Genomic DNA, 20,465 nt, shown 5'->3' with positions numbered 1-20,465 from the left:
GAAGTGAGTTTAAAGTAAAGTAACTTTCCACCGTCCTGATCCTGGAGCGGAGTGTCAGGACTGACGTTTGAAGCTCATTGACCAGAGACAAATGTTTTTGACAGACAGCTAAAAGAAAAGTAACATAGTGACTCCATTGTTTCCTTTCACATTTCAAAGGAACAAATATTGACTGAATATCTTAAAAAAGAAACTTTGTTGCTATTGTTCTTAAAAGAAAGAATAAACAGAAGTTTTCCCCCTAGAGGGAGACAGTGAAATTGTAACCAACTTCAGGAGCTTGCAGCTGTTACAGATTACAATCATGGGAAAGGACTTGTGACCTTGTAGGACAATGTTTTCAGAAGCTCAGTTGGGTGCTTTCTATAAAATAAATGTCCTATTGGATCAGTTAAGCCAGAAGACGGATTTGATGACTAATGCGGCCAGAAATTTTGAACAGGCAGTAGGAAACTACATGGAGCCTACCCAGGAATTAAAACAGGAGTGTGCTATGACAGCACAGATGAGAGAAGAGGATACTGCTGAATCCTGGGTGCCAGAAATGGAGGGAGTTGTGGCCCTGCAGGATCATGAGCCTTTGGATTTGATAAATGAATTTGGAAAAAAACAGATTTGGAAAGATAAAGTTTGGTTTGGTTTGGAAATGGGGGGTTGGACTGACCCTCCCATGCAGGAATGTTTAGACTTTCTGAGTCTGGTAATGGGCCGTCAGATGTTTGGAGCTGTGGGGGCTCTTAATTTTGGAGGGAATCTGAAACAGGTGTTTAAATATCACATGGAGTTTAGTCTGGACTATGGAAATGGGGCTGATCTGCTGAAAAGGGTCAAAAACATTACTAAGCTGGAGTTCCCACGAGTGAAAGGAAAATATGAAGAAGAGTCGCGGAAGGGACATGGAAGAGACTTGAGGGCCTCGGATATAAGGATACCAGGGTAATGCGCTAGATTAATGGGACAAAAAGGACTGACAAAATCCGAGACCAGGAAGAAGGGACGCTGGATGAAGATTGGATTGTTTTACTTTTTTTTGTTTTATCATTAGGACTGTTTTAAAATAATTGATGAATGCTAGAAAAATGTTGAAATGGAACTACTTGGTTCTAGTAAAAATGTTTAAAGAATTAGGTTAATGATATGGTTATGAGAAGTCGGTAAAAATAAGATTTAAGTTTTAAGTTTTAAGGTTTGCTATAAGACAAGATGAAAATAGATTAAGATAATGTAAGGACAAAATATTATGAACTATGGAAAGGATTTGCTGTGATAATTATTAACCAGGATACAAGAAAGGGGAGGAGGAGGAGGTCAAAGAAAGAAGGTAATGAAAGTTAAAAATTTGAGAATGATGGATGTATTGTTTCTTTCTATTTTTCTGTTTTGTCTTTTTTTCTGTTTTTTCTTTTTTATAATTTTAAAAAAAATCTTTAATATTATTTTTTTAAAAAATATTTTCTTGAAAGAAAAGCGGGAGGAGGGTTAGGCTAGTAAGAAGCCATCACAAAACATAGGTTGCTTCTAGTCGGCCTATTTATTGAGCAATCAACCTGATTTGCTTGCGCAAAAATTGCCAGTAGGTTAGATGGCACCAGCTGTTTATTGAGCATTCTGTTTTATTTGTTTCTGGGGAAACTATAACACGTTGCGTCAAGCAAGCATTATTCCACATTTTCCTGTGCAAGTCCATCTTCCCGGGGAGATGGGTTTGTTGTGCAAGAGCTCCAAATCAACTTTATTTGTGCCACCTGAATTTGCTGGTATGTGACTGAATCTCATCTGAAAATAGCAGCAGTCTGGAAGTGCCCTTAATAAAGGGCTGCATTGGGGAGGGAAGGATCGGCAGTAAGGATGCAAGTTAGCAGACTCCCTTAATAAACAACCAAGAGCAAAGGCAGTCTTTGTAGATTCTGGGGAAAATCACAGGGAAATGATATAGATTTAGCTAATCATAAAAGAGGCTGTTAAAACCTCAAAGGTCTCACTAGTGAATTATCTCACAGCCATCAAATATTTAATTGGCATTGCACCCTGAAATCCTGCTGAGCTCTGTACCTCTAGACAGAAATATTCCGGCAGAAATGTTGGGTTTGGCCGACTTTGAGGCTGATGCTAAGTTGCTGTCATGCGGGGGGGGGGGGAGTTGCCCTGAAAATTCATGGTTGTGCTTTGCGCATAAATCAGCAGTAACAACCTTGGGCAGTAGTATTGAAGATGCTATATCTTCCATTTTAAAAAGTCACAGCAGAGGATGCAGGCAAAAGAGAATTGCCAGGAAATCTTTAGACGCCAAGAAAAGAGGAGGGGATGATTCCCAAATTTCATGACAAGCCTGACTCCAGAGTAATAGCTTAAATGATTCGTGGGTTGATCCTTCGCCATCTGTACCCCCAAAGACAATGGGGGGTAAAAGAGATGCGGTGCGGAGATAGATGCAGATGGAATTCAGACCAAGACATCTTTCTGCCCTCAGCTGCGCACTAAACACTCCCTTGCTGTGTGGACAACCCACCACAATAATTCAACTGTCATGCTTATGATTGTTTTCTAAGCAGAGCAATAAATTCTCTATAAAACTTGTGAGTTTTGTTCTAACATAAAAATGTTCCAGACAAGACTGAACATTGAACAGAACACTGAAGCAAAGGCAACTTGTATTGCTGGGGGAAGCTGTATAACTCACTCCTTGTTATAATGTACAAGTCACACATACATTTGGCATCCAGTCTTTCTTGTTTTCTTTCCATATTCCTCATGTTACTATCAACACAGATGGAGGAGATTTGGGGGGGCGGGTGTTGCATTTTATTGTAAACCCACCTAATTCACATTTCCTGAAATTGTATGTGAACCGAAATGCCACTCAAAATTTTTGCTTCTCTAAATTCTACAATGCATTTCTCCAATCAAATAATATGCTTATACAGGTTTATATTAGGGAAATGTGCAGATAAATGTTGTTGTTGTTGCTGCTGCTGCTGCTGCTGCTGTTACTATTTTACTCATCCTTCATTCTAAGGTCCTGGAGCGGGTTACAACGTTTAAACACAATATTAAGAACAGTTTTAAACAACTTGCAATCACAGAAATAAGGTGGATCCTAAACTATATACCTCAAAGGTCAAAAGACAGGCTAAAGAGGTGTGCCTTCAGCAGTCTCCTGTGGGATTGCCATAACTTTGGGGATGCCACAGGGAATGTTCTCTCCCAAGCCACACACTGTTGAGCTTCTGAGGGAGGAAGAATCTGCTGATCTGAGCACAGAAGAGCTTTTGTAGGAAAGGAGGCAGGTATTTGGGGCCTCAGTCATTTAGGGCTTTAAACACTAATGTGAGCACCTTGAATTGCATACCCTCCAACATTTTCATTCCCCAAATCAGGACATCAGGAGGGGAGAGCCTTCTGGCACAGTGCTACGATGCTCATCAGCAGGGTACACCACAGCTCTGGCACGACCCTGTGCCAAAGTGAGCATGTTTTGGTCTAGCACTCTGGCACAAGGACTCACGCCAGAGTGCCAGACTAAAAAAAGGGGGCATTATGGGACGCAAACAGAAGCCAGGATTGGCTTCTTAGATTCCAGGATCTCTCACTTAAAACGAGACAGTTGTGGGGTATGAAATTGGATATGCAAATGAACTGGCAACCAGTCTGGTTCTTTTGAAGCAGGCATTAAGTGAGATCTAAAAACGGGTGGCGCTGTGGGTTAAACCACAGAGCCTAGGGCTTGCTGATCAGAACGTCGGCGGTTCGAATCCCCATGACCAGGTGAGCTCCCATTGCTCAGTCCCTGCTCCTGCCAACCTAGCAGTTCGAAAGCACCTCAAAGTGCAAGTAGATAAATAGGTACCGCTCCGGCGGGAAGGTAAACAGTGTTTCCGTGCACTGCTCTGGTTTGCCAGAAGCGGCTTAGTCATGCTGACCACATGACCCGGAAGCTGTATGCCGGCTCCCTCGGCCAATAAAGTGAGATGAGCACCACAACCCCAGAGTTGGCCATGACTGGACCTAATGGTCAGGGGTACTTTACCTTTTAAGTGTGGTATAGCAGGAGTAGGGAACCCCTTTCAGCCTCAGTACTGAATTTCTTTGTAGGCAACCTTCCAGGAGCCACATACCAGAGGTGTATGGAGCATAGCTGTCAGCTGTCAGAATTAAGGGAAACTCCCTTATTCCGAACAGGATTCCTCACAAGAAAAGGGAAAAGTTGACAGCTATGGTATGGAGCCAGAGGCAAAAAGTATGTGGAGCAATGTTATGCGAGATGTTAAGCGAGATGAGCACCGCAACCCCAGAGTCAGTCATTACTGGACATAATAGTCAGGGGTCCCTTTACCTTTAAATGGAACCCCAGCCAGTATTCTGACTGCTGGATTTTGGGTCAATGAACATTTCCGAGTCGTCTTCAAGAGCAGTCCCCCACCCAGCGCATTGCACTCATCCAAACTGGAAGTTACCAGAGCATGGAGTACCGTGGCCAAGACGTCACTGTCCAAAAGGGGGTGTACCTGGTGAACTAGCTGTAGCTGAAAAAGGCACTCCCAACCACCAAGGCTACTTGAGGCTCCAGTGGCAATATTGAATCCAGGAGCAACCTCTAAGCTGCAAACCTGCTGATGCCAGGGGAGTGCAGTCCTGTCCTCTCAGGCAGCAGAGGAAGCAACTCCCATGGCAGGTTGCCAGGAATGGATAAGACAAGGAAAAGTTCTTACCATCTGCTTTTTATTCAGTATTTACAGAGAGAGGCTTGGAACACAGCCTCTTGGAATAATAGTGTTCTCCCGAGTGACTCTCCACTCCCTTTTTCTCCAACTTCCTCACTCGTCATCATCTCCCCTACGGGTGGCGCTGAGGGCCCTTTGATTCTGAGCTCTTTGCTTTACTACTTGGACACAAGGAATGTTATCTTTCTCACTTTTGGATGGGCAATAGCTACTGAAAGGCTCACTGGCCAGTTTCTCTCACCTTTAGCTGGGCTTCATGACCATGAAGTCCACAAAAGTCAGTATGCTTCAGCTGAGCAGCATCAACATGAGTTCACAATAGCCAGTCTTTGTCCTTCAGTCAGGCATCAGCAACATGAGGTCATAATGGAAGTCTCTCCTTCAGTTAGCAGCAGCAACCGAGGTCACAATGGCCAGTCTGTCTCCTTTAGGCAGGCAGCATCAACATGAGGTCACAATGGCCTTGCCTATTCTTCAGGTGGACATCATCAGAATGAGGTCACAACTGACACAACTGTCAGCAGCTCCCAGCTGGTTGCCCAGGAAAGTGTAAAGACAAGAAAAGGTTTCTTGCCATCGTTTTTTATTTCAATATTTACAAAGAGAGGCTATAGAACCCAGCCCCTTGGATAATGGCAAGTGAATCTCCTCTACCCATCTCTCCCAGTTCCTCATTTGTCACTTCTATAGTTGCTGCTACATACCCTCTGTCTTTGAGGACTTTGTTCCTCCTATTTTTAAGGCTTGCCAGGTTCTGGGAGATGGAAGGTCTGGGATGCTTTCTAATACACTGTGTAAGCCAGCTGCTGCTCCGGTTCTGCCTCCTCCTCTCCCATTATTTCCCAGCTTCCCCCCTCATCTGCCTCTGAGCTGTGACCTCCCTCAAACCCCTGTTGTAATTCTGAACTGTCTTCTTCTTCTCTGGAAGGGTCAGGCTGGGCAGGCGGTCTCCACCATTCCTCCTCTGCACAGTCCCTGACACTTACACAGAGATTAGTCCATGCCCTTTATTGAGTATTTGTTCTGATTTGTTTGCCTAATATACACATTTCGGCAAAGCAATTTCCCCATATATAATGAATTTTTGTATGTTATTTCCATTAATATATTCATCACGCATGTGTATTTTTCTGCACATGGCTGGAAAACTGCATTGCAAAATTTGGAAAAGTGTGAAGGATGGCTGAGCTTCAATTCAGACATTTTGTTTCGAAAAGGTGAGTTATGCAAGTTTGTTTTAAGATTAAAAAGATAAAAGAAAAACAAGAGAAACTGAAATGGACAGTTTCAAACACCTCTAAGAGGACTGAAGAATTTCATGAAACTCTTTCAACATAACAAAATGGGTGTGTGGTTATTTGAATGAATCAGTACCGGTGGCTTTTGAAATGGCCTTTGCGGTTTCAGGGTAGACAAACTGGCATAAATAAATTCCACAACATCAGCAGTTCACCTCTGAACACATTTTTTTTCCTGGTAAAGCCAGTTCACAGTTCACTGAGCAGAACTGATTTAAGACAAGAGCCTTTGTATCCTGTAGTTTGTATCACCTGTATTATTTATAGTAATATGAATGGCTCTCAGCTGTTAATTTGCTCGAGATCTTCTTCTTAAAATAATCAATTGTTGTTCTGGTAAACCTATTCTAAGCTTCTTTGTTTTTTTAATGGAAATTTCTGATAAAGCTCTACTGAAGGATTTAAGCCACATATTAATGATACTAAGGTTTCCGATTTCTCATGACATTAATTGTTGTTTAAAAATATTAGTATTGTATCTCTTATTTCTAAGCAACAAAACATTTGTATATCAGGAGAGGGGGAACTTTTCTCTGTCAAGGGTCATGTTTCTTCAGAGCAATCTTTCAGAGACCACATGCAAGGAGAGATTGGGACTGGAGCCAAAACTGGGTAGGGCCAGAGTCAAGAGAGAGGGGTGTAAGAGCATAAGAAGAACCTGCTTGATGAAGCCAATGGCCCATCTAGTCCAGTATCCTGTTCTCACAGTGGCCAGCCAGATGTCTATGAGAAGTTCCTAAGCAAGATCTGAGCACAGCAGCACTCTGTCCCTATTTCCATTGGAGAAATGTTGGAGGATAGGTCCTTGCTTTCTGTTTGAAGATTGTTACAGATATTCAGAAGCATGCTGCAGAAAGAAAAGAAAAGTTGGTTGCAGGAGGAATGGAGATGTGGGTCGCACTTGAGATCTGTGATCAGTTTGCAAACAAAAACATATTTGTCTTGGCTTTTATTTTCCCCAGAGACCACATTTCCTTTTTGATTTTAGGACAGCTACCAGCTCTGAATGCTGCAGCTAGATCAAGTAGCTGTTCAAGATGACTTGAAAAAAGAAAGGCCAACATCTTTAACCCTTTCAGCCTCCATAATCATATGCAAATACACTATTGATGTGTTGGAGGGCCTACACCAGATTACTCCATCTTGAGATTATCTGTGGTTTGTTGTTGTTTTTTTAAATTTTATTTTTAATTGGGAATGGATCCTGACAAGTCACTCATGCCTTCACTTTGTTATCATGCACGTAACCACATTTGGTGTACAGAATTTAGGAGGGATGGAGTGGTGTCAGAAGCTCATAAGGCATCCGCTTACCCTTCATCAGAGCAAGTTGCTTGGTAAGAGCTGTCCATGGTCCTGCAATCACCAGTATGTCCTGCCAACCTTCCTTGCTCCTTTGCCTGCTTATCTCACTGTCTTGCTGCCTGGCAACTAGGTCTCATGAGTACCAACTACAGATAGATTGAAAAGGGAGGAACGAAGACCTGGTGTGGCATAGGGGCAGGGTTAGCCCATGGGGCCCTCCAAACCCCCCACATTCCTTGCAAGTGTGGGAGAGTCAAGTGAGTCCCCATCTAGCACAAAACAACGTCAGTGGCAACATAGCAGGAGGCATACCCCCCATACTCTCCTTTTAGCAGAGGCTTTTAGTCACTGAACAAAATTGCCAGTTTCCCTGAGCTGTTGCATCAGATATTTGCCAGAGCTCCTTCAGGTGTATGAGTCATTCTTCCAAGAAATGATTCTCAGTTGCTTTCTCAAAAATCACCATTTCATAACTAAAACGGACTCTCTGTGTGCGCAGAATGACGCCATTACAACTCTGGGCTTCTGAAAAATGACAAAGGTGCTCGCAAAGCATGCTTTGGTCCATTAGAGAGATATGAGTTTGGCTCCAAAAGCAGCAGGAAACTTATAATTGTTCATGTTTCCAAGAAGCCTACGTGGGACAGAAAAAGATGCTGGTTTAGCCTGCACTCTCCTTGAAGACCCGAATCTGAGGCTGCATCTGCACTATGCATTTAAAGCTGTATCATACCACTTTCAACAACCATGACTTCCTGTATCCTGAGAACTGTAGTTAGTTAAGGGTGCTAAGAATCATTAGAAGATCCCAGTTCCCTTCCCAAAGCAACAATTCCCTGAGTGGTATAAGTCAATACCTCTTCCTAGGGAACTCTAGATAGAACAGTTGGGGCTTATATATCTCAGTTCACAGAGAAAAGGGGTTTATCCAAACATCACCCCTTGGGATAGTAGCACTTCAATTGCATCTATTTCCAACATTTTGCCTTGACACAAAGGATAAACTGTACTGACACTGTCAAAGAGAAAAGCAGCCATTATACCATTTCCCCAAGAAACCTGGCAATGACTTGTTTGCACAGAGAAAGAAACCGATGATGCGAAGGAGCTGATACATTGTGAAACATCTCCCTTCGATATGAACTTTCTCTCTCTCTCTTGTCTAAACGATTGTCTAAAAACATCATCACCATCACCTATACAAAAGCTTAAAGTCTTGTTATTTTGGTTGGTCCTGCTAAGGTTTTACCATTCTGGGGCTTTTTAATTTTCTTCTGCTGGAACAACATGGCCACCCAAATTTTGGATAAAAATACAAGAAATCTGGGTTGTATCAATGCTGCCTTTCCACTTACCAACTTCTGTGTGCACAATGGAACTTCTACCTTATGTTCTTTTCCGTGAGCCCACCCTCCCACCCTCAAAATCTGCTCCGGAGGGTTTAAGGACACTCTGAAGCAGAATTTTCTTTGGGGGGGGGCCGGGAAAGGAGAAGTCCTGCTGTGTGAGCAGAATACTGCTGACGTCGTATTGGATACAACCCCAGGTTTCTTTTTATAACCTTCGTTTCAAATGATAAATAGACTCCAGGATAGATTTATGTGCTGCTGTTTTTAAAAAGCAAAGGGAGCAGAGGCACTATATCATCAGAAAAGGAACGGTTTCATCTGTCTTAGATCCCTCACATGTGTCTAGCAGGCTTTAAGATATCTTGGAGCCCATAGACCTGGCCAGACAGGAGTTTGATTGCTCATAGTATCCCTCTTCCACTGATAAGAGTCTAGGCTTCAGTGATGAGCTGGTTGAGATCCAATAAACTAAAGTTCAATCCAAACTATGTGGAGGGGCTGTTGGCTAGTGGCTTATCAAGCCATAGAAGGAGGTCTGGCCCGATACATTTCGGTGCCTGAGGCAAAACATCCCGTCACTGCGCCCATGAGGCTTGAGGCTCCGCAACAGCTTCCTTTCAAGGACAAACCCTTGAAAAGCTTTGTCACCAGGCTGGGGCAGGGACCAAATTCTGCAAAGGCTTCTGGAATGCCTCTCTCTTACCAAGAGTCATTGAGAGGGAGGCATTCAGGAGAGCTTTGCCACTGGCCTCTCTGCACCCCAGAGGTGGAGGAGACCAGCAGCAATGCTCAGCAATGGAACAGTGTTGCTCTGCCACCACTTCCCTTACCTGGGTTGCTTCTCTGGTAGAAGCAGAAGCAATGGGGGTGAGATGCCTACAGACAATGCTTTTTTCTGGGGGGGGGGAGCAGGGATATGCATTCCCCTAAACATTTTGTGAATCTGAGTTTGGCCTCATCAAGGAGCAGTATTTCAATATGAGTAGGAAAATGAGAGTACCCCTAAACATTTTTTTAGAAAAAAGCACTGCCTACAGGGGTGCCATCTCTTGCATTTTTACTACCTGAGGTTGCTGCTTCACCCTGCCTCATAGGTAGTCCAGCTTTCAATGGAAATTGTTTTTGACCCGTTCTAATAAACAATCCTCCTCAAAGATCAGTTTCATAGCTTGCTCTTAGGTCCACTGCTGCTGTTGGAAATATATGTAGATCATGGTGCCTACCATCAACTTTAGCTGGTGTGTTGGCTGTGCTCCTTTTGGAAGAAAGATGTCCAGAACTCTGTTATCCATACTTTTGCAACATTCATACAGAATTACTGGTTTTCTGGTTTTCATGGAACTAACCTAGAAAACAGGTCAGTATTTTGAACAGTGCATGATCATTTATAAATGAATAAAGTCTATATCTATATCTATCTATCTATCTATCTATATATAGTTGACTTGTACTCACCATGACAAAATAGGAAAAGCTTCATCCACTTATTATTTCCTACATACAATATTATTGTTAAAGGCAGGGGTAAAAGACTAAAAAAGATGTTGGACTCCCAATAAATAAATATTTTGTTGTGGATTTTACTTGCACATTTTTGTGGGGTGGGGGATGACGTATTTTATGCTTGTTTCATGTTTTAATCAACAAAACAGCAAAGCTATATCATGGATGCTTTGGATGAGCAGTTCAGCTCCTGCAAAGCCCATCTTACTTATGTGATTTGCTAATAATAACCAGCATGTGCTAGAAAGATTCAGAAATAAACATGTTGAAACCAAGCATTGCCTGAAGTGAAATACTAATGTGAATCTGGAGGTTCCTGACTGGACAAAACATCTACAAAACGTTGAGGGAACTGCAAAGCATTTTGATAAAACTAGTGACATTTCTGTGTTCTGCACCTCCCCAAGTTGTCACCAGATTTTGCCAAAAGCAAAAAAACATTAGGTGACTTTGGAGGTTCCTTTTTAACTGAAAGACTGAGAGGAAAAGCAGAGAAGCAAACAGGGATCAATAAATCACCAAGTTTCAATAAGATGATATCCAGGAAGGGCGTGGTTCCTCAAATCCTGATTCAGAACCGGCGTGATTGATCTACACTCGTGAGGGATTTCTGGGACTTCTTCCATGTCTGGGTGCGATGCTTGTTGATGTCTCTGTTAGCTAATTTGTATTTCATCCTGTTTCTCTGCAATCAGGGAATTCCCTCCAGTCAAGAATGGCTTTGTGTCAACAGCATGTCAAATAATAAGCCCTGGCAACCATTTCCCTCTCCAACTGCTGTACTAAACTTGACAGATGGGTGTCTCATCTTGAGGAGAAACAATAAAGAGTGACTTGCTATACAAATATGACTTGTCAAGGTCATGGTTTTTGACAGCCTGAGCAATGCTAAACTGAAGCCCCATTTTCTTTCATACACAGCTCCATTTTTCCCCTTCTGTCCAGCATATTAAAATGCCAATTAAGCATTCTGGACTCCCCTCTGAGCCCCCTCATGGTTGCACATCTATCACACCTTTAATTCTCCTAAGGCTCATCGTTGCACACAGGAATACGTACAGAGCAAAACCATTTGCTACTGGTACCCATGACACTTTTATCAAATATATGTATACCAACCCCTCATTATTATTTCTTACAAATGAAAAATTGCTCACATACATTACAAAATCAAACCATTCTGATCCCTCTTTTTAGTACCTCTAGCCCGCTTTAATTTATTTGTCAACCTTTCCACCAAAGCTATACTCCAAACCTTTTAATACCAGAATTCTTTTTAGCTCCTTCCAAAAACAGGCAATCATGAGTTTTAATGCTCACTTATCCACATCTCAAATTCTTTGTTATTGGTTAATTTTTGAAGCCTAGTGTTTGTTTCTTGCCTGGTTACTCTCTGGAAGATTGTGAATTAACAGAACCCACAAGAAGTAGCTACTAGGGCAAATAGAAAAGGTCATAACTTGGATTTAAAAAGATTTGTTTCTACCCCAACTTTCCTCTCATGAGCCGAGAGTAGTGTGCATGGTCCTCTGCTCCCCATTTTATCCCCATAACAACCCTGTGAAGTTGGTTAGGCTGAGAGATCATGGCAGGCCCGAGATCACCCAATGACCTTCATGGATGGCTGAATGGGGATTTGAACTCTAGCCAACACTCTAACCACGATACCACTCTGATTCTAATTGCTTTCATGTTGACATTTGAGCTGCAAACCCAACATTCAGTTTTCAGAATTTTTTATAAAAAATCATATCAACATTTGATTGGATACATGTATAGATAAGTTAACATATTATAAAATTATGTTCCAAGTCATCTCTTTAATACTATTAAATAGAGAGACTGCTACAATCTATCAGATACTGTCAAATGTTGATTGCTATATGTCAAATACTTACTGCTCCTGACCAGATATTGTCAAATGTTGAGTTCGCTGTCAAAATGCTGAAAATGAAAATGAAATACTTTCAATATTCAAACATCTAGAGATTATTTGTCATGGAAATTCATGAAGGATAATCTTTAAAGTGGTTCCAACTCTTAACAAGGACAAACTATCATTCACACTATTATTCAAATATTATTGGGTATTATTGCCCTTTTTCATATTTTAATTCAAGACTTTTTTTCATGAATACGTTTTTGAAAGCTTGATATGATTGAGTTGTTTAATAATTTCCTAAGAGTTAGAGTAGCTCTTCATTGACTTCTAGATGATGATACTTAGGCTGCAATTCTAAGGTCCCTGGGTGGATGTCTAAGGGTGAAGAAGAAGAAGAAGAGTTTGGATTTGATATCCCGCTTTATCACTACCCGAAGGAGTCTCAAAGCAGCTAACATTCTCCTTTCCCTTCCTCCCCAGAGGAGGAGGTAGATTCAGAGGTAGAGCGAGCAAAGAAGACTCATTCTGAAGCATACTGAACCATAGGATCAACAGTCCTTATATCGCCTGACATGCCATAGGAACAGAGGACAAACTAGTCCACTCTGGAGGTGGTGCTTCACGAAAACAAACTGGTATTTGTTTTCTTTTTTTAATAAATGAAGGGAAGGGAAAGGAAAAATACCCACCCACCTTCAGTGTGGAGGAATGGGGGTGGGGGCGGGTCACCCCGGGTGTCACCACTGGGGGGTGACAAAATGGCGGGTGGCATTCACCACGGGGCCTGCAGCCTGCCTGAGCCATGCATCTCTCCTGGGAGTGATGCGGTGGCTTGAGTGCCTGCAGGCTCCGTGCTGCCCATACAGTCCACCCACCGCCTCCCCCTCAGCTGTAGGGCAGCTGAGGGGGAGGAGGCAGGCAACTCCTTGGAGGCTCTGCAGAACATCCTGCCCTGGCTCACCTCGCCCCCATGGGCGGCTGGCCCTGCCCCTGGGTGCAGGGCATGCGCACTGCCCCAGGCACCTGATTGGCTTGTTCTGCTGCTGCCCACCTTCTACCCTGCTGGTGTGAATCTTGCAGTGCATTAGAAAAGGAGGTTCACCTGTCTTTTGCTCTTCCTCTTTTTCACCATTTGGTTTTCACCATGGCGGAATATTGAAGTCATTCCTAACACACACAAACACATTTGCTGCTGTAGACTGACTGCATCCCAGCAGGAAAGCCTTTAGCATTGGTAGCTATGGAATACCTTAAAGGCCTGTCTGCTCACATGGTTCCATTCATCATCCTCATCAAAGGGAGTCCTGTGCATAACCAACCACTTTCAAACATGATATTCTGCTGTGAAGTAAAGCAATACCTTCCCTGAAATGCAACTACAATTTGAATTTATATATTGCCTGGCGCACACACAAACACACAAAACAAATAAACCCGATTCCCAATTTTAGATATGGTTGAATATTTTTTAGTCTATATGTAAAAGTATTAGACTTTACAAGCTGGCACATAATTATATCCGCCAATGCATCGTTTTGGGGTTGTTGTTTTTAAGCTTCCCTGGAAACTAAGTTGTTAAAAGCAAGATTTACAAGTGTCCGAAATGCAGGAGACATTTTGGGGAAATTTCAGATTTCTGCAGTGTTTTCTTCCAGCTCTATTGCTTACTTTAAATATGCTCACATGCTTTCAGGTTCTGCAAACATCTTTGAGACCAAGGAACCGGCTCTTAATTGAAAATAATAATGATTTTTTTAAAAAAAAAATCCCCAGAGTTACCAGTGTTCTATTCCAGAGGCCACATTTTGTCTTCTGGGATTGGTAGTATTTCACCGCGTCCCTACAGACCTTTCTAAGCATATCTCCCTTTTCATGCAAAGCACTGCAGAATGATCTGTGATTTACAACCTGCACAGCCCTAATTAATTTTTTAACGCAGTGCCTTCAATGAACTCAATTCTCATTTCTTCTTGTCCATATTTTATTAGACAGCACAGATATTAATTTATTTACTCATAGAAAGCTGAAGTAGATCAGAGGCAACATCTGGTTATTATTTGCAATAGTGTACAATTATTTTTTCAGCCATCTTCCCCAGCTGTGCCTATTTGTACACAGGCTGAAGAAATAACACACAAATGTCAGGGTGAAGTAATCACTCATCTGCAGTCCACCTGCACAGTCTCTCTTCTAGGTCTTTATTGTCGCTCTAGGATTATGCAATGCCCTCAGATCAAGACTAAGCCTCAGGAGAATTGTTCCCCAGGAAAATAGGGCCAGCCCAAGGCAATTTGCTGCCTGAGGCAAAGGACAAAATGGCACCCCCCACTACTGGCAATTTAATCCTGCTTCATCAATAGATGCTTTCACTATACCTGAATGCAGCACATTAGCTAATGGGCTGCTGGGTAGGCAGTGTGGCCAGCACAACTCCAATACCTTGCCACCACTCCCTGTCCTCCAGCATCTCTGACATGAGTCCAATGGTAGGGCCACCTATGACTAATGCCACTACTGGTTTGACCTGCTGATGGGAACAGTAGTCATTAACTTTCGACTTCCAGTGATTTGTCAACTGAGCTGCACAGAGAGCTATGAAGAGATAGCCAGGCCACATCCAATGGACCATACAAAGCCCACAATACATCAGTGGAGATACCTTTTGAGACCTAGGTATAGGCAATTAGTGGTCCAGGGGGCCCTTGAATGTGCCTCAACATTTTTGGAAATGAACCAGTGGGCAGAGCCACAATGGTTAGCCCTTCAGTCTTTGCTCGGTTTAAAATACAAGGCTTGCAAAATATCATTGATCAGGGCTATAAGCCAACCACCAATGTGTTGGAAGCAAAGTAGAGCTCTAATAATTCCTGCAAAACCATTAGCCCTTGATCTTTTAATCTGATAAGACCCACCAACTTCCAAGGCCACACATCCCTTTCTGCTTATAAAATGCCCTTTAATAATAATAAAATAACAATAATGTATCCCCCTCCGCACTTACGGTAAGCAATGCAAATGAAAGCAAAGAGGACTGCAACATCTTCAAATAATCTCTACCCTCCTGCTGTGACTTTCTATTTTATGCCACTTCTTGCATGTTTAACTGTTATATACCTGCACCTCTCTAAAATGATATTTCACAAAGTTTACGAAAGCAGACTGTCCTTCAGAACCGTTGAAATTCACTGCACGCAAATGATACAGAATCCTCAGCACTATACACCCAGCTGCTACGGTCACTATAATAATTGTGACTCAAAGTAGGAACCTGTGTTTCAAGAGTGGTTGAATTCAGGGGAGAAGATCTGGGGAACACCAAGCAACAAAACAGAAACTTAGAGCATTAGTCTTTTGCTAGTCTCAATGTAATACGTATAAGCACTTCAAAAAGAGTCCCTCTGTTGCATACTCTAAAGCAGGGGTTCTCTAAATTTCTAATACTCCGGGTTCGTTTGAGATGGCTGAAAATCGCTGAGGTCCACCAGTCACAAAATGTTGGTGCAGCGGCAGAGCCTGTCACAAAATGGTGGCAAATGCAGACAAGAGTTTGGCATAATCACCTTCCCTGGCTGTTTGCTTAGATCAGAGTGAGCTATGGTTAGTATCCAAGAGTGAGATGAAAATGGATTTAATTAAAGACACATACTGGGCATGCGCGGAATCGTGTTTTGCACTCTGTGCTGTAGTGGAACTTTAAGGCAAATTGCATGCAATTTGTAATGCATTGGAATATTTCATGCTGGGCCAATTCCTATTGTGAACCAAGCCCAGACTACCAGATCTCCTGTTTAAGCAAAGGACAGGGGCATAGGAAGGGGATGCAGTCTGCCCCGGGTGTCATCCCTGAGGGGGTGACAAAATGGCACACCGCGGAGGGTGGCACGTGTCAGGAGTTGAGCCTACACTCGATTAGGGCCCTGGCAGAGACACATGCCCAACTGGCATGTTCTCTCCCTCCTGGCCAATCGTTTGGGAGCTTCAAAAGCTTTTTTCTGCCCGAACATCACAGCAACCAATGCCAACCGACACCGGCACACTTAGGGATCCACAGAGTTTGCGCAGTTGCATAAAAAGACCTCAGCAGCTCACATGGAGCACTGCAACGTGGCTCCCTCTCTCTTTAGCATCAGACAGCAAAGAGAAAATTAGAACAAAGGGCAATAGTCCCACTTCACAGAAAACAGTAACACAAACATCCTGTTTCTGTCACATCCCACTCTGTGAAGTCAAAACATATACCATCATGTGAAAGACAAAAATCCCATGACTGCAATCATGGAGCAGGAATTCTAACAGGACTTACCGCAGGGCCTGCCCTGCAGTGCCTGAGCCACGTGTATCTCCTGGGAGTGACATAGTGGCTCGGGGCCTCGCACTGCCCGAAATGGCAGTGTGGGGTTTGCATCCACCAGGCAGACTCTGTGGGTAGCTCGCTGTGCCGACCCCCTGGCAGGATCACCACAGCGCCCCTGTGTGGCGTCCCCTTGTGCGGATCGCCCCGCTCCTGCCATTCTGAGTGCTGGAGCAGCTAGCTACACCCCTTGCACTGGAGCCATTGACACATGCATGCACAAGGCATTACTTGAGGTTCCTGTAACTAACTTATGAACATGTATGTGTGTCACACCCACACCCTCCTTCATTGCTTTTCACATGCTTCCTAGGGGCGTCAATGTATCTGAGGCCAGGCTTTGCTACCACCAGCAGCACTTGAATTCTCTGGGTGGGTGGACGCCAGAGTTCTCCAAGCTTAAGTGAGCCTGGGCTTTCACGCATGATTCAGTTGTAACTGTGACTGAGAGGCTGTGCTCCACTCTCAGGAGAACGGGGCTAATGGAAATCCAGCTAACCCAGAGAGTAGTCTGATGTAAAACACTTGTACAGCACAAAATGATTTTGCATCACCTGCAAAGAGGGCTGTAGAAGGATATGCTTGACTGGTAAGGGATGACACTTATGAAAAGGAGAGAGAGAGAAAGAGAAGGAGCAAAAGTAAGGACAGACATGCAAGCGCTGTGAGCCCCTAAGGCACAATGCAAACCAGACTTGTTTGCTTTTGGAAACAAGCAGGGTCCAGCCCCTAGACAACTATGCTGGTGTATTATGAATAAGTGTCTTAAATATAGCTCATTGTGTTTGTGGCAAGTTTGCAGAAAGCAGTAGCTAAGTGGATCATGGGCCTCTGTGATAAATATGTGAGTCAAAACATTCCTGCTCAGGATATGGATAAATGGGAGCTTTTAAAAATATTGATTCATCTCTATCTGGATTGGAAGATTGGATGTGCACAAGAGGAATCCCTTGAAGAAACAGCAAGCCTTTCCCCAGGATGTGGGTGCACCTATGCCATAGGCTTAATGCGATCCCTGAGCCAAGGAGATAAGTAACTACCATATTGGCCTGAATATAAGCCGCACCTTTAAAATCCAAAGGGGAAAAGACAATACCTGAATAAAAGCCACTCCCTTAAAATTCTGCAGGCACTCACACCCATTCCGTTTTATGGTATGTCTGTTTCAGAAGAGATATCGTAAAAGCTAATTTTTGTAAGGTTGCGAATTTAAGCCGCACTTTAACTTTTCACGGTCAGAATTGGGGTGGGTGAGTAATGCTTATATTAAGGCCAATACAGTATTCAGCATTTAGAATACATATGGAGGCAGCCCTGCATGGGCAAGCTTTTTAATGTTTAATGTTTTATTGTGTTTTTATATATGTTGGAAGCCACCCAGAGTGACCGGTGCAACCCAATCAGATGGGCGGGGTATAAAAAATAAAACTGTTGTTTTTGTTCTTGTTGTTGTTGTTGTGGAACAAGACAACCAGTGTGGTGTAGTGGTTAAGAGCAATAGACTCGTAATCTGGGGAACTGGGTTCGCGTCTCCGCTCCTCCACATGCAGCTGCTGGGTGACCTTGGGCTAGTCACACTTCTTTGAAGTCTCTCAGCCCCACTCACCTCACAGAGTGTTTGTTGTGGGGGAGGAAGGGAAAGGAGAATGTTAGCCACTTTGAGACTCCCTAGGGTAGTGATAAAGTGGGATATCAAATCCAAACTCCTCCTCCTCAACTTCACTGGATAAATGTTAGAGGGGATGCCTTTGGTGAGCAGGATATGGCATAGGAAATTGCATTCCCGGCCCAGCTCTAGCTGAACTCAGCCTTAAAACCTCCCCCTGCTTTTCAATGCTTTTTGCAAGTTAGATGGATTCAGTGAAAGAGAGAATACACACACACACACACACGACTCACTGCTGCTCTGCATGGCTGGCAATAATGCCTTGTGAAGCACTTTAATTCCTCAGACTTGTGATAACCTTTCCTTAAGAACCTCACACGGAATTTGGGGGAATGACTTGGAGAATGAATCCTTTAGAAGACTCCCTGATGCCGGCTGGCAGACAGCAGCTGGAAAAGCAACAGAAGTGAAGATGACTTTGGAGAACTTAGAGACAAAGCTTCCCCTAATGAATCTCTCTCCTTCAAACGATCCTAGGGCTTTAACACAAGAAAGTCTGACTTGTTTTTTTGTTCTTTTGAACTGCTTTTCTGTAAGGTTTTAGCAGCCTAGTTTCTAATAACACACAAGCCTAGGCAAGTAGACTAATTGAACCCTAAAGATTCCCTATTAGGGATTCTTTGTATATGAGGAAGATATCAAATTTATCTGTTCTGCAGCAAGAGGCTTGCTCAAGAAGCATTCCTATTGTGCCTTTGTTTATCTTATGTATTCATCTGGAAAATAAAGTTGTGTCCCCAGTGTTTTATATAAACTCCAGGTGGCTTAGAGTAAACTAACGGAATCCAATTTACTCACATTAAAAATAAAACACCACGGTTATAATGCACAATGTTAAATGACAGAGTTAGTATTAAGTTCATTAGTATGTCACCCTTCCTTCAAGAAATTCAGGGTGATGTAAATAAGACTGTCCTATTTTAACCTTCAACAACCAGCGAGGGAGGTTTGGGTGCGAGATCGCGAAAGGTCCAAAGTCACCCAGTGGATGCCATGGTTCAAGTGGGGAAGATTTGAGCCCTGATCAGAAGACATTTAATTTGCTACATCACAGTGGAATCTCCATCAACACACTTAGATAAAACTTATGGACAGTAAGAGCCAGTGGGGGTGAGATGGCCAGAGTGATAAACTGGGATCAGGGGATCCAGAGTTCACATTTCCACTCAGCCACAGAACCCACTAAGCTTGGACCAGTCACTATCTTTCAACTTGGCTTACCTGAGAGGGTTCTTGTGAGAATAACCAGGGCATAGCCATGTGTGGCATCCTGAGTGTCAAAATAAAAATCGTAAATAGGAGTGTAAATGGTAAATAATGAATCATAGCAGTAAATACTAATATAGTCAGCATTGCATCAGTTTCTGTCAATTATTGGCCTAAAGCAGGCACGTCCAACCTCAGGTTGGCTGCGATCTACCAACAAGTATAAAAACTTGGCAGTATCAAAACTCTGAAGGCATTTAAGTTTACGAAATAACTAAATAACTAAATAAATCTTTATTTCACAAATACAGTAGTTATGTTTGGATATCATCGTGACAGATCCAAATAGTTACTAGATGGACAAGTAACTAAACAAGTGAGAAAAGCCAAAGTATATTTTTATATTAGATTTGCACAGATTTGAGGAGCCAGCTTCTGTGTGGGTGTGTGGATGTTAACTTTTCCCCTTCCAAGTTGCTTCCTTCCTTGCTCCAGGATTTCCCTTCCCTGCTCCCCCCCCCCCACGGCATCCTCACTCTCTCCCTCCACCTCAGTCTTTCTGCTTCTGGAGCTTTTCGTTTCGAGTCCAATCATGTTATCACCCCCACCCCGAAGTTCGTACCCTGCGGGAACACCCCCTCACCCATATCCCAGCCATCCCTCAGGGCACCGCGTCCCCCTCACCCCGCTACTGGTGCTCAAGCCCCCCCCCCAGTGTAGTGCAAAGTGGGCATCAGGCAAGGAAGGTAAGCCGGCTTCCTCAGCTGGAGGAGGGGCTCAGGCTTGCATGAGACTGGTGGCAGCAGCAGTTGCTGCTGCGTCCCAGGCTGCAGAGAAAGGCTTTTCTTTCTCTGCCTGCAATCAACAAAAATCAGTCAGCGTTCCCCAAGTCGATCACGATCGACGTGTTGGACATGCCTGGCCTAAAGGTTTTCCCTAATTATTTCGAACCCTAGGCAGGAAAAAGGACACACCTTTTTCTTGGATCACATCCACAGTCCCTGCTGGTGAGAGGGCAGGGACAGTAATATCCTGACTTCGAATTTTAGTTCCTTCCCAATCCAGTGTTAGGGATGCAGGTGGCACTGTGTCTAAACCACAGAGCCTAGGGCTTGCTGATCAGAAGGTCAGCAGTTTGAATCCCTGCGACGGGGTGAGCTCCCGTTGCTCGGTCCCTGCTCCTG

At 43.4% G+C, this 20,465-nt stretch overlaps 1 long non-coding RNA gene across 1 annotated transcript in view; it reads right to left on the bottom strand.

Moving 5' to 3' along the window:
* Positions 1–11,992: 11,992 nt before the first annotated feature.
* Positions 11,993–20,465, bottom strand: part of LOC128413851 (uncharacterized) — a 32,004-nt gene continuing 23,531 nt past the window's right edge. The window contains exon 3 of the long non-coding RNA XR_008330491.1: positions 11,993–12,120. This is a non-coding gene — a long non-coding RNA (uncharacterized LOC128413851). The remainder of the gene's footprint in view (positions 12,121–20,465) is intronic.

The sequence above is a fragment of the Podarcis raffonei genome, chromosome 5 (assembly GCF_027172205.1).
Source record: "Podarcis raffonei isolate rPodRaf1 chromosome 5, rPodRaf1.pri, whole genome shotgun sequence".
Taxonomy (NCBI): Eukaryota; Metazoa; Chordata; class Lepidosauria; order Squamata; family Lacertidae; genus Podarcis; species Podarcis raffonei.
This window is presented reverse-complemented; position numbering and strand designations above follow the sequence as displayed.